Below are 13,267 nucleotides of genomic sequence, written 5' to 3'. Positions count from 1 at the left end.
CCTAATGGCAGAGCTGCATTTAAAGCCAGTCACTCAAAAAAGTATTTAAGAGTATAAATTGTTAAATTGGCTCAGCAGTCAAGAAATTTTACATGTTACCAGTAAATGTGTGTCCTTGTTACTTTTCTTCACCTTTATTGTCAAGGTAAGTTTATGAAACATAAAAATGATCCTTTTTGATTAACTGACAGACACCTTTATATCAGTATGTAGTGACCAACAGTAACTGCTTATGGAAGAATATGAATATAGTCTGGCCCAAATAAAATTGAAAGATCCAACTAATCTTCACTCCTCCAGTCTTAATGAGACACCGTCCTCACACCAGTTTTAATCCACCCTGACTGCCAATAACATAAGATCTTTTTTTCAGTCTGTAAGGCAAAGAGAGTGGGGAGATGAAGGATGATGTTGGAGCAAGGGCAAAGAAGGATTGCTGTGGATCTGTGTGAGAAAGGCTAGATAGAAGAGCATCCAGGGACAGTCAAAGGGTACGTCCACACTGTGCCATGGTAGCTGGCACAGAGCTTCAAGCTACTGGCAGCCAAGTCAGCAGTGCATGAAGCCTCCTAACCGTGCTGATTTCAGGGCTGGGGAACCTAGGCACAGTGCCAAGCTTGCCCAGCTGCTCAGCTCTGGGCTTGGAGCTATGTCCTCTCCAGCCAGCCACCCAATTCCAGGGCACCTCAAGACAAGCTCTGTGATCTTTGCACCATGCTCCACTTCATGGTGTAAGTTTGCTCCAAGTCATCATTAGAGGTCAAGCCCAAGCAGACCTCTTCTAAGGGAAGGGGCAAGGAAGAGTTAGGAGATGGGTTTAAATAAAACAGGGTGAAAATGGAAAGCAAGGATGACAAAACCTGGCAGGAGAAAAGCCAGCTACCTTCTCCTCCCTGGTTTTCTTGGTTCCACTTTGCAAAGCTCTGCACTGACACTCAACGCTGAATGCTCCCTGTATCTGCAGTGTGAATCTTACAAGAACCAGAGAAAAACTGGTCCTCCTTGTTACAAATAGTCCACAGTTGCTTATACCATAAACACCGTGTACTTTAGGAAAGGCTCCTCCAGAGAACACTTCAAAGCAAAAGCATACCTACAGCTGTGAAGTATCCAGAGTCATCACCTCCTGCTCTCTCTCCACAGACAATGCAGAAGTAGCTGAGAAAGCCCTGTCTCCTAACCCAGGACACTTGGGTGGCTGCCCTGAACTAAGGGGCAAATACTCCAACAGCATTTGCGAGACCTTGCAAGCTTGACCTCCTGGGCAAGTACATCCACTGTACAAGTGTAGGCATCCCCCGCACCCAGGAGCTGAAAGTGAGGTGTGGGTGCAGTCCCCTGATGACAAGGGACACAAGCAAAATGCTATGCCCATAAAAGCTGGATTTTTTTTTTCCTCTTTACTTTTAATGTGAGAGAATAGAAAGCGAGGAATTCATGTCACCATGCTAAGAGAGGTATTTCTGAGTGCAGAATGGAGCCACATGCCCAAGTAGATCAAATGACTTCAGCTGAAGCTGGAGAAGCAGCAGCCTGAGCTGGCCTGCAGCAATAAACTCAGCCCAGCCTCTCCCACACAGCTCCACTCATGTACCTCAAACACAGCCTGGATGCAATGTCCTTGCTGTCCCAGCTGGGATCTGCTTTTCATCAACAGCTGACATTCACACCAAATTGTAGAGTTTAATATTTATCCCTAAACACATAAAGCCTGCTAATAAAAACGGACTGGGTACTATTTAGTTACAGTTACTAAGGCACCAATAGGCAAGAGTGGGAGTTCACATCTCCAAGCCTCAGGCTGTTCCCATCCTCCCTGACATGCTGCTCCCAAGCAGTTTCTCGGCTGCTTTGCACTTTAAACAAACACTGCCTCTAAAATGTCCAAAGTCCTCTCATAGGAAGGGCCAAGGGTGGGAAAGATGCTCCCTCGACATTTTCCCTTCTTTTTCCCACAAGGTTATCCCATCTTCTGGCCCTAAAAAAGGGCACATATTTAAAAGCAGGGTATTTAAAAGCAGCAGTGGAAAGCTGTGGGGGCGAGGGGGTGCTGCGTCTGCATGAACTCTCCCAGCTCTGCCCTTCCATTTCCACCACACCTGAGACCCTGCCCATCAGGCACTTTCTCCCTCACTGCCTTTAAAACCACGTATAATAGAGGGAAGAAGACTAGCTCGTTTTATTTCTTATTTCTCATTTGTCTTGTTAATAGGCCCTTAAAATACAAGCATTATCTAAAGACCGAGAGATTGGCCTGTCGCTGTTGCTATGCAGTGGGCAGCATTTGCAACACAGACACCCGCACAGATGGGAAAAGCTCAGTCTTCCAGTCTAAGTCAACATATTTCATGGCTGGTAACAACCACAGAAAATAATTATGAACACTGACAATGTAATTAATAACTAATTTCAGGACCATTTGGTTCCAATAACGGTGGCTGACACACAGGTATGTGCTTACACAAATCCTCCCTGCTGGCCTTTGCAGCTCACCATACCCAGAGGTATCAAATGATTGCCGACAGCATCAGCTCATCATTAACTATGGCTGCAAGAAATTCTTGAGACATTAACCAAGCTTCGGGCTGTACGTATCGTGTGTATCAAGATCCCTAAACTTCTTTAAAACTAGAGCAGCCGCCCCAGCCACAGCTGTCACACTGCCGCTGCTGAAGCCAAGACCAGGTCACACACACGACGCTTCTTCATACTAGGGCTCGAAGCTGTGTAGGTCAGTTTTAAATAAGATAAATACTCTTGAAGCATTACTGTGCTGGGAAGTATGGATGCAAGCACAGCAAAGTTTTCAGGGTGAGGCAATAACTTTTATTAGACTAACTGATAAACCTGGTATAAACAGGCAAGCTATAAGGCACCCTAGCCAAGGCCCTTCTGAGCCAAAAGGGGCTCATGTATCCCAAAGCTTGTCCAGTTTTTGCCACACAGATGAATTAGCCCAGTGGAGGACCATACTTCTCCCTAGAAACCTTCCCTCACTTGGGGGAGACCGTCACAACACCACAAGTACTGCTAGTGGCACCAACACTACTCAAGACCTCCCCCAGATCTGGAAAACCCGACAAGACGGCAGACACACAAGCTGTGTTTCAGAAGGATGACTACAAAAAGGCATCAGCCTGTCTTCCTCTTGTGGTGTTTTCAGTTACTGTAACAGGGAATCGGACCTCTCACCACAGGCACCATCTTGCCTAACTAGGCCAGTTTGTGGTAAAGCTTTGTCTTCTTCAGCTCCCTTGGTAAACATTACAGCACCATGTGGTAGAGATCATAATTTTTAACTGTCCAAACCCATACTATAATTGTCCGCAAAAAGACAATGCTGTTGAGAACCGGCCTCATCAGCAAAGTCAATGCCTGTACCTTCTCCAGGAGGCAAAATAGTCCAAGGAAGAGGATGAAGCCTGGTGAATCTGAACTTGGCACACGCTGACTCTCAGGGCTTCATGGAGATGTTTAAATAGGCTTTGCAGGCTCTGAGAAGTAAGCTCATGGCTGCTGCGTTTAATACTTGTCATGTCTCATTATTGTACAGTATTACACTATTGCATAAGTGAATTATATGCTTCCTTTGAGATACCACAAGCTGAACCAGTCAGCCTAAGGGACGGCATACTGGATTTTTGGTCAATGAATCATCTGACAGGTGAGGCTATCCTCTTTCTTCTACTATAAATGTGTACAGACTTTGCCACACATGGACTTGAAGAACCTAATCTCACATTGGCTCTAGACAAGTGAAGAGGCAAAATGAGGATCTTAAGCTTCCTACAGCATCAAAATACTACATGTTCTTGGGGAGATCCACCAGCAGTCAGCATCACCCCCCGTGCAGCTGAAGGAAATCCTTTCAGGGCTGTATCCTTTACAAGCAAAGCTCCAGGGGTCTGACCCAGCCTCCTCTATGCTCCCCAGGTAAGTGGCATTGGTATTTATTGGAGTAGGTTTTCAGCAGCATACACATGGAGTTAATTACGCAGCCCACATTGCCGTTAATGACAGCCAAGTACCTAATCCTTCACATGCAGCACACCGAATATGTTACCCCATGAAACTGCAGCTTCACAGTTATTGTACTTCAATTTATGTAGTTTTCCTTATGCTGTGCTGAATGGATTTTCATTCTGTGTCCAGAAGCATTCCAGTCCCTCCAGTAGCAAACAATAAATGAATCTTAGGAGGCTCTGGTGTACTTAGGAGGCTCTGGTGAAGCTATCAAAAGAGGCAATTTATTTCTGAACTTGGCACTAGGCACAGCGTGCCTTGTAAATGTCAATTTGTGTATGTGTGAGCATCTGACACTACTCAGCAGCACAGGGCTGGGGCCAAGAATTTGACTGATTCTGGCTGATTTGCAAGCCTAAAAATATTCTCTTTTATCAATATCCATTTTTTGTGCTTATTTGCATGCTAAGAAAATTCTAAGCAGGCCGTGGTTTCATGGATCAACCCACAACAGCTCTGTGGAGATCAAGTACGTGATGACCCGCCACAAACTGTGTGATGACACAGTTAGAACCATTGCATAAGAAGTGGCCCATATATAGGCATATTTGATTTTCACTGTTTGCCTGTTCTAATCCTGCAGGAATCAGAGACATTTTAATCTCTTTTATTGTTTTGTATTCATTTACATGCAGTGCCCAAAGGCCTCTGGCAAGCAGAGAGAAGGCTATATAAGTCAAATGCATTGTTATTACTACCGTAGTTCCTATCACGGGCCCAATTCTCTTCCCATTGACGTCAATGGCAAATCTTCCAATAATTTCAGTGACTGCTAGATTAAGCCAAAAATCTATGATCACACCCTGTTATGTTTTATACCAACGGTACTGCAGGCTCCAGCTGAAAATTTTAGCATTTATTACAGTATGGGAAACACAGGGGGCTCTAAAAGAAGTTTTGACGATAAATGAGTGTATTTATGTGGCAAGCTGCTCTGTCTGTCGTTGGAACTTGACAAAGGTGGGTGCCAAAATCTTCAGAAATACCAAGAAAAATGCAAATTTCTAACTTTTCTTAGAACAACTCATGACAGTTATGTGGGTTTATATGGCAGCTTTGAACATCAAGAATTAGCCTGATAATACTGCACCATGATAAAGCAGTAGAATACTGAAACGACACCATAGGTTTACAGCTTGGGTGTGCTGTGTTTTCCATTCCATCAGTCCTCTGCATTTGGTGACTCTCAGCACTGCTCTATCACCTTCAGTTTCATACACTAGACTCCTTCATTTCTCCCTTTAGTGTTCATTTTCCTTCCTTTCCCTAGTCTTACCACCCGTTTCCCTTCATTTTCGCACTCTCATCTGCTCACTGCTTTCCTTCTGTGTTTGCTGCCTCTCAAAGGCATCTCTCTCTGTGTTATGAAGCCACTCACAGCCACCCAGATCTTCACACCTGCAAAGCTTTTTCTCTCTATTGCCAACTTTTGTCCTTTTTCAAGATCAAAACCACATACTGCTTCCAACTCCTACTTTCAGGACTGCTCCCCTTCCCTCCAAATTCTTGAGTCAGCTTTTTTTCCTCTTCCTTAGCACTTTGACGTGTCACTCCAAAATTCATTGGTTTTCACAATCACCTTTTCCAACATGAAAGTCCAATCTGCCTTGTCTGATGGACTCTGCAGGCCATAGCCCTGCACTGACACCATTGATCTCTCTTGAAATCCAAAGAATAGGTCAAAACAAGATAGGTGGAAACCCAGCTAAAAGCTCAAAATATGACAGTTAATTAACGGCTCAAAATTGCACCAACAGCCAGTCACAAATGGCATTCCTCAGTGGCTGATATGGGGTCCAATACTATTCAACACATTTTTCAGTGATCTGGATAATGGAACTGAATGCCCACACCAAGTTTGTGGATGATGCCAAACCAGGAAAGGAGATATGCTGGAAGGAGATGAGCCACCACACAGAGAGACCTAAACAGGCTGGAAGACTGAGCCAACAAGATCGCTGTTTAATATGAGGTTAAAACAATAAATGTTTGAGTTTAATGAAGACAAATGTAAAGTCCTGCAGCTGGGATGGAATAATCCCAAGAAGCAGTACAGGCTGGGGACTGCCTGGCTGGGGAGCAGCTCTGCTGAAAAGGCCCAGGGGGTCTGGGCAGACAGCAAGCTGAGCACGGGCCAGCAGCCTGACCTGGCAGCAAGGACAGCAGACTGCATCCTGGGCTGCATCAGCAACAGCACAGCCAGCACACCAAGAGATGTGATTATTCCTCTGTATTTGGCACTTGTCAGACCACACCTGGACTACCCATCCAGTTTTGCTTTTTCTCTGCTCAAGAGGGACATAGAAAAATCAGAGGCAGCCTGGTGGATGATAATGACCAGTGATTAGAGCGCTGCAGAACTTGACGCAGAAGGACAGGTTGAAGAAGTTGTTTTTCAGCCAAAAGAAGGCCCACAGGGAATCTAACCACAGTCTTCTAACACACAAAAGGTAGTTCTAGAGAGGTAGACAGAGGTACAGAGAAGTATTGTCTTCACAGGGATGCACAGCAACAGGACAAGAGGCAACAGGCACAAATCACTACAGGAGAAATGCCATCTAAATATAAGGGAAAAAAATATTCACTCTGAGAACAATTTAGCATTAGAAATGGCTGCTCAGAGAAGTGTTGGAACCTCCTTCATAGGAATACTGCAGATTTGGCTTGACAGGGCCCTGCCTGGATAACCAAACCTAAGGCCCCCCTTTCAAGAGAGGGACAGACGATGTCGAGCGGTCCCTTTCAGTCTCAGCTTGTCTGTGATTCTGTAACTGTGGGGGAAGAGGCACATGTCAAATTCTGGATGTCTCGTCTCAAGAGGCTTAGAAGCATTAAGAACAAGGCAGGCAGGTGATGAGATAGATATAGGACAGATTCAGTAGACGAAAGTAGATGAAAGCAGATGAGAAAGTACACGTGAAGGGCAACGATCTCTGCAGGCTCTCCTCCCTGATGAAATCAGAGCTGAACTCTGAAAGGAATGGATGAAAAATGGGTGAACTGTTTTTCACCTTAGCACAGTAACCAGGAAATTCAGCCATGGAGCAAGACACTGCAAGGGTAGATGTTGCACAAGTGATGGTTCCTACCTGAAAGAATTTGTCCACATATAACACAGTATAAGCCAGGAGGTAAAGGAGACTTACAGACTGTCTGGAGAATGCTAAAGACTAATATAGTACTAGTCAACATGACAGCACTGGTTGGGAACCAGTTCCTGGAAATGGCAGCTAAACAGTTGAGGGCTGGGATGTGAAGCCTTCAGCCAGTAGCATGTACCACTGGATGCAAACTGAAGCCATCACACTCTTAGGAAGCTGTTGAGCTAAGCTGCCAACAGCATTTCAGCTCTCACTGTGCTGCTGAAAACTTTCTGGAGCTTGTGGTGATGAAGGCCTGAAGCTTCATCTCTGGTGGCCCTAAGACATCCCTACCATCTTATGGACACCAGAGTCTTCTTGTGGATAGGGTAATACATGGCTGTGGGTTACTCTGGCCATTTACTGAGATTTCTAGAGCAGCAAGGGGAATGGGGGGGGTGGCGTGTCCTACCTGAGAAATGTACACAGGCAATCAAATTGCAAGAAGTGTTATTCTTTAGGCATTATTTGGTACACTTTTATTGATGGAGTTATGTCTGATTCATGCTCTCTTTCTTTTTTTTTTTTTTTTTTTTGGTCTTCTTTTCATTCCTGAAAGCTCTGAGATCTGTCCAAGCATCAGCAGAAAAGTCTTCCAGCTGCAACACATGAAAAAGGGAGATTGCATTAACGTTGCACAGTGATACCTCAGCACACGCCACAGGCTCGACGCTGTTCTTTCCTCCTCACTACAGTCCTTCAAAGGATAATTTCAACAAGTAAACTAAGCCTACAAATACATTGGTGATATCAAGAGATTTCAGACTGCTGATCAACACAGGGAGTGCAAAGTGTAGGGGACAGTCAACAAGGTGTGGGCACATTCCATACCCCATTTTCCTGAACAGAGTTTTACTTGTGCCGCTAAAGAGAACTGATGTCTTTCAAAGAGGAGATGCAGGACCCGCCTTCACATGTGCTGAAGAACTTCTGCAAGTGTTGGCACCATTAGTGCAAGTCAGTGTTAAGTCCAAGCAGATTGCTCTTGTCTGTCTCATTGCTTTGATACGGGTCGTCTGAAATCATCATGTGACATCCACCAACACTGAACATCACAAACTGATCACCCTGAGGTATTTCCAAAAGCCTGAGGTTTCAGGAAACACACCCCTTAAGATACCGTGCAATGTCCCTTGCTTGTAAGTGAACCACCAAGCATAACTTACTGCACACATGGCCTCAGAATAATCTGTGGGCTGTGTGAAGCAAAATCCTGCGCTTTAAGAAAAATCCTTACTTTACCTTGCAATACCCACATAGACTAACCGGCTGGCTGGAAGAAAACATTTTCAGGACATTCAACTTCGTAAAACTGTTATAATGAATTCTGAGGTTTGTGCATGATCTGAATCATGCTTTTAACAGCTCCTTCTGAAAAACTCAACAGAATAAAGATTATTTGCCATTATATAGGCATATAAGAAGATCAGCAAGCCTAGTTACTGCAATCCATTTAAAACTTTTACTCCAAATACCGCTTTTGTTTGTTTTCATAACATTTCTGAGAAACAGGGAAGTGAATCACAAAGCATTTAAGCGACTTGCTTAAGTGAAATTATGGAAAAGAGAGACTTGAACCCTCTTGAGTCCTATGTTACCCATCCTATGGACCACCCTACCTTAGCCTCTAAATTATACATGATGCTAACTCTAGCCCATAGCAAGAGTCAGTCCTTACTCTGGAAAGCAGATCTGTAAAATTAATGTCTTTCTATGAATATTAAGAGTCATAATACTTTTCCTTCTTCCTGAAGTAGATATTTATTCTTTTTTCTACCCCTTCTAAGTACTGCAAAGCCATGTCCATTAAGAAAGAACAAGTAAGACTCTGCTCTGCATCATGTATTGATATCTTTTACTGTTCTGCATCATGAACTAATTGTTTTCTGTTCTGCATCATGTATCAATATGTTTCAAATCTAACGCCATAATCCTGTCTCTCCAAACAGCCTCTGGAAGACAGGGAATGAAACAGATTAACTGAAAACAGAATCTGAAGAACATGTGCTTGCATAAATACAACGCAAGACACGGTTTGGCTGGTGGAAAGTTACGGTGACAATGAAGAAGTCAAGGAGAATGCAGCTTGGATTTCAAGATGATCAGAAGCCTGCAGAGCTGGCAAGTGGACAAATATGTCTTGTAAACTCAACAAAATTCCATAAAAGCTGCTATTACATAGACATGAAACTATATCACACCATATTTTCTGTACTGTTGTTCAGAGTATGACTTCAGTAGTGTAGAAGGCCTTTCAACATGTATTTTGTACTCCTTTATTTCTGGTAAAGAAACAGAGAAAGAAGGAAGAAAAATTCTGATTGCACACGTAAATTTGTCCTTTCAGTGCTAGGGGATAAAGTCACACTTTCACAGCTGCAGGTTTTGGGCCAGAAGATTTTTTTTCTGCATGGCTGAGCTTTTAGAACAGCAGCACATCTGAAACCGAGTGTAGATGGATAGTAAGAGTGGGCAGAGGTAGCAACTGCATTTAAATGGTTTATGTGTTGTCTTCCTACTGGCATAACAGCAGACCCATGAGAAAGTCATAAAAATAAACCAGAATGTTTAAGAAAGTTATAAAAATAATAGGAGAAAGCACAAGCATTATCCCCAACTCCATATTGACCCTGAGGCCAGCTTCTCCATTAGGGACACTTCTGTTTTATGTCAGTGAGGGCAGGGGAGGGATGGAAGAAATAAACATTTATTCACATTAACATACAAAGTATGCTGATGATGTTTATAATCTTTTTTCTTTATACTCAATGGTAGGAAGTGGTAGGAAACCAGAATACACACTCTTCAGCTTACGGTAACTGCTTACGGTAACTGCAAGCAGAATATAGATTGCCATCAACATGAAGTTAGGGGCTTAGCCACAGGGTCTTATGGCAGATGCTTAGACCAAGAGATATTTTGAATACTTCACAAACATTCTCGGAGACATGGACTTCCCAGCTCTCATCCCAAGAGTAAAGACTTGCTGTTTTCACAAGCGAATAAAATCATGGTATTTTTTTATAAAGATAGTACAGCAATATGGTACATTATGTGGTGGATTTCTTCTGCGAGTAACCACAAATTGCTACACACTGCAAGTAACCACAAATTGTAAGTACTGCTGCAAGTACTTACAGTACCAGTAGTTCCTTAGACTAAAGAACCCTGAAATATCTGGGCATATAGGCTCAAAAGTTATCTATCTTTTGAGAGGAAGGAGAAGTAATCATTGGACTCACACTATAGACACTTAATGTTTTCTCATACTTTAATCAAAGCCCAATTAGTCACAAGACAAATTTAAACAGACTTCAGCAATAAAATGGTTGTCTCAGGCTTGTCTTACGCAACCAAAGGGCAAAAGAATAATGTTTTTTTTAATGGAAAACATTTTTGAGTTAACATTTACAAAGTTAACTGCCAAATCACACCCTTTGCAAAAGAAAAACATTTTAATTGGCTTTCAAATTTTTCCTGATGAGGATGACTTGTTATCTTTTCCATCCATGCACCTAAAACCATCCTCTGACTGAGAGGAGTTCTTCAGGTACTATGTTAGCGCTGTTGTCATTATTCTCAGTGTAGTATCTGGACGATTGCGGTAGCTCTATAAAATGTTTTCCTGATGGCACACAAATCTTGTCAGCCAATGTACTTAATTCCGCTCTTAGCTGGTGTGCTCTCAAGATAAATAACTAGCAAATTATACATGTGACTTCATTTAATAGTCTTGGTAAACTATTTATTATGTCTGTGGCTATATGCTGCTCTTGCTTTGTCTCCCACCCTTCACTTTGCACAATTTAGTGATTAATGGATAAAAAAGACAAAACCTCCACCAGTTTGAACAAACAGTTCTGGGGACTTGATACAGCAGGGCACGATTCCAAATTTGAGGAGGCGCCAGTAAACTAATGAAGAATGTTACTGATCTGCTCTAGCCATGTGGAATCGGGATCTCATCTTGTGCAAACTACTCAGGGTCAAACACAGTCAACATTCAGCTTACGAGTCCTCAGGATGCTCCTGAGTGTTGATGATTCACCAAGTCTGACCCAGTCTCTCAGCTTGCTCCTAGGAAGCACCACTCCAGTAAGTGGGATACTGAAGTCACAGGTTTTTGAGTCCTTAAGACCAGTAAAAATTCCTGGTCTTTTTTTTTTTTGTGAGACAAGCTCTGTTAGCATCTGCTGGGCTGAACACATTCCAGCTCTGAATAATTTATGCCCACTTAAATGACCTACAAAAAATTAAGTATATATGGTTTTATTCTTTGCTTCCAGCACTGGGGCTGGATGCAGGAGCTCCAGACAGCTGAGAGGCACAGAGACAGACCTACCAACACAGGTACTAAACAGTGTTTTTTGAATGAAAGCAAGACATCTCTCCTGCAGACTAGGTAGGGACAACCAAGTCTTAGTGGGTTTGCAAAGGTTAGGGATGCCAATTTCTGCAGCCAAACAGTACATCCATAAATGATAGTCAACTGGGACTCTACCATCTGGAAAAGAGATGTCTGAAAGTGAATATGATAGAGGTCTGCAAAACCATGGTATGATGTGGAGGGGTTGCCTCCTTTTCCAGTATAAGAACTATAGGGCATTAAATGAACCTCACAGGATCCAAGTTCTGAGCAAACCAATGGATATGTTTTATCACACTCCACTCTAGATCTGTTTCCCACAGGATGCAGGTGCTGTGAATGCTAAAATTTTACATGAATCAATGGGCAGCTACAGCAAATGCACAAGTTAAGGCTTTTCTTAATTATCTAGAAACCTAATCCAATTCAGAAAGCTGGAGGCTGGGAAAATAGTAAGTAGAAGTACCACATATGTGAGCTCTATTCCCATACTCATCTCCAGTCTTAGGCTCTGTCAGAGGCAGTAAAACTGAGAAATCTTCATCTTTGGCTTGACAGCATTGCTACTGCCATGACTACCACTTCTCTTCTAGAAAAATAAAACACCCTTCTGCAGCTTATGGTGCAAACCAGCTCTGTTGGGTTGCAGCATCTGGCACAGGTGAGCACAAAGTTCAAATTCCTTTCTGCTGCCCTACTATGGTGACCGGAATTTAATAAAACTCCACAAAATCAGAAGCAGATAGTGAGGAATAGTACTAAAATGTTTAATATTATTATTCACAATGAATCATCAGACACCTGTAAGAGACATTTTCACAAGAACAATGTGACACATTTCAACCACCTGCTGATCCCCACATGTAATGTCTTCTGGTTTTTATTAGATAGGACACTCTGACAAGTTTTCTCACCCATTTGGTAGCAAATTTAACTGAATAACTAAACAATTATGCTTCCATTTATTTGCAGCTTGAGGCCTTCAGCAAGACCTGCCACATCACTCTTTACACATCATCAGTAGGTCAGTGAAGGCGCGTTTTCCAAGCGCAGTGCTGGGCACCTCTGTTCTGTGACAGCTGCTATCTGCAGCTGCCAAGGGAGTATTCAGAATGGTAGCATTTGCCTAAAAATGTGCAGTTTGAATGAAATGGAAAAGGGGCTGTGAAAAGATATTTAAAATTAACATTGGCAATGGTGTCTGGAAAGAGTAATCAAAATTTATAGATGCCTTTTATTTAATATGAAACTGAAACCTCACCAAATCAAAATCATCATCATAAGTTATTTTTTAAAGAAAAGATACTGTGGTAAGCTTAATTTACTAGGGCCCCAGTTCAGTAAAAAATGGTTTTGCATGTGGGTAGTATGTGTTTGCTGAATTCAATCCTCGGTACAGCACAAAGAAAAGCTACTGAGTCGGGATGGGCAATAAGCTCTCTCTTCAGCAGGAGTCATTGTAATAAACTGCAGGCAAAGTCTAAGGCACTATGATCTCTGTAGGATACCATCAAATGGTTTGCATTCAGTCTATGTCAGATGAACACTTCATTTGCAAAAATAAAGACTCTTCCTTTGTACACATAAGACAAATACTGAACTGCTTTGCAGTCTTTCATGCACTGTGAATGAGATGTGGGCCAGAATACTTGTAGAACTGAATCGTAATTCAGAGGCATTGAGGCTGGCCAGAAAATCTTATCACTGGCACTTCCTAAATCGGGAGCTTAATTTTGCA

The 13,267-nt window shown here is 42.7% G+C and overlaps 1 long non-coding RNA gene across 1 annotated transcript; it reads left to right on the top strand.

The window, feature by feature from the left end:
- The first annotated feature begins 3,633 nt into the window (after positions 1 to 3,633).
- Positions 3,634 to 11,290, top strand: LOC114015767 (uncharacterized). Its single transcript, XR_008730997.1, has 3 exons — positions 3,634 to 3,933; positions 7,723 to 8,236; positions 9,113 to 11,290. It is a non-coding gene; the product is annotated as an uncharacterized LOC114015767 (long non-coding RNA).
- Positions 11,291 to 13,267: the final 1,977 nt, after the last annotated feature.

This window comes from Falco cherrug, chromosome 2 (assembly GCF_023634085.1).
Source record: "Falco cherrug isolate bFalChe1 chromosome 2, bFalChe1.pri, whole genome shotgun sequence".
NCBI classification, from domain to species: Eukaryota; Metazoa; Chordata; class Aves; order Falconiformes; family Falconidae; genus Falco; species Falco cherrug.
Note: the sequence above shows the minus strand (reverse complement) of the source record. Positions and strands in the feature narration are given on the sequence as shown.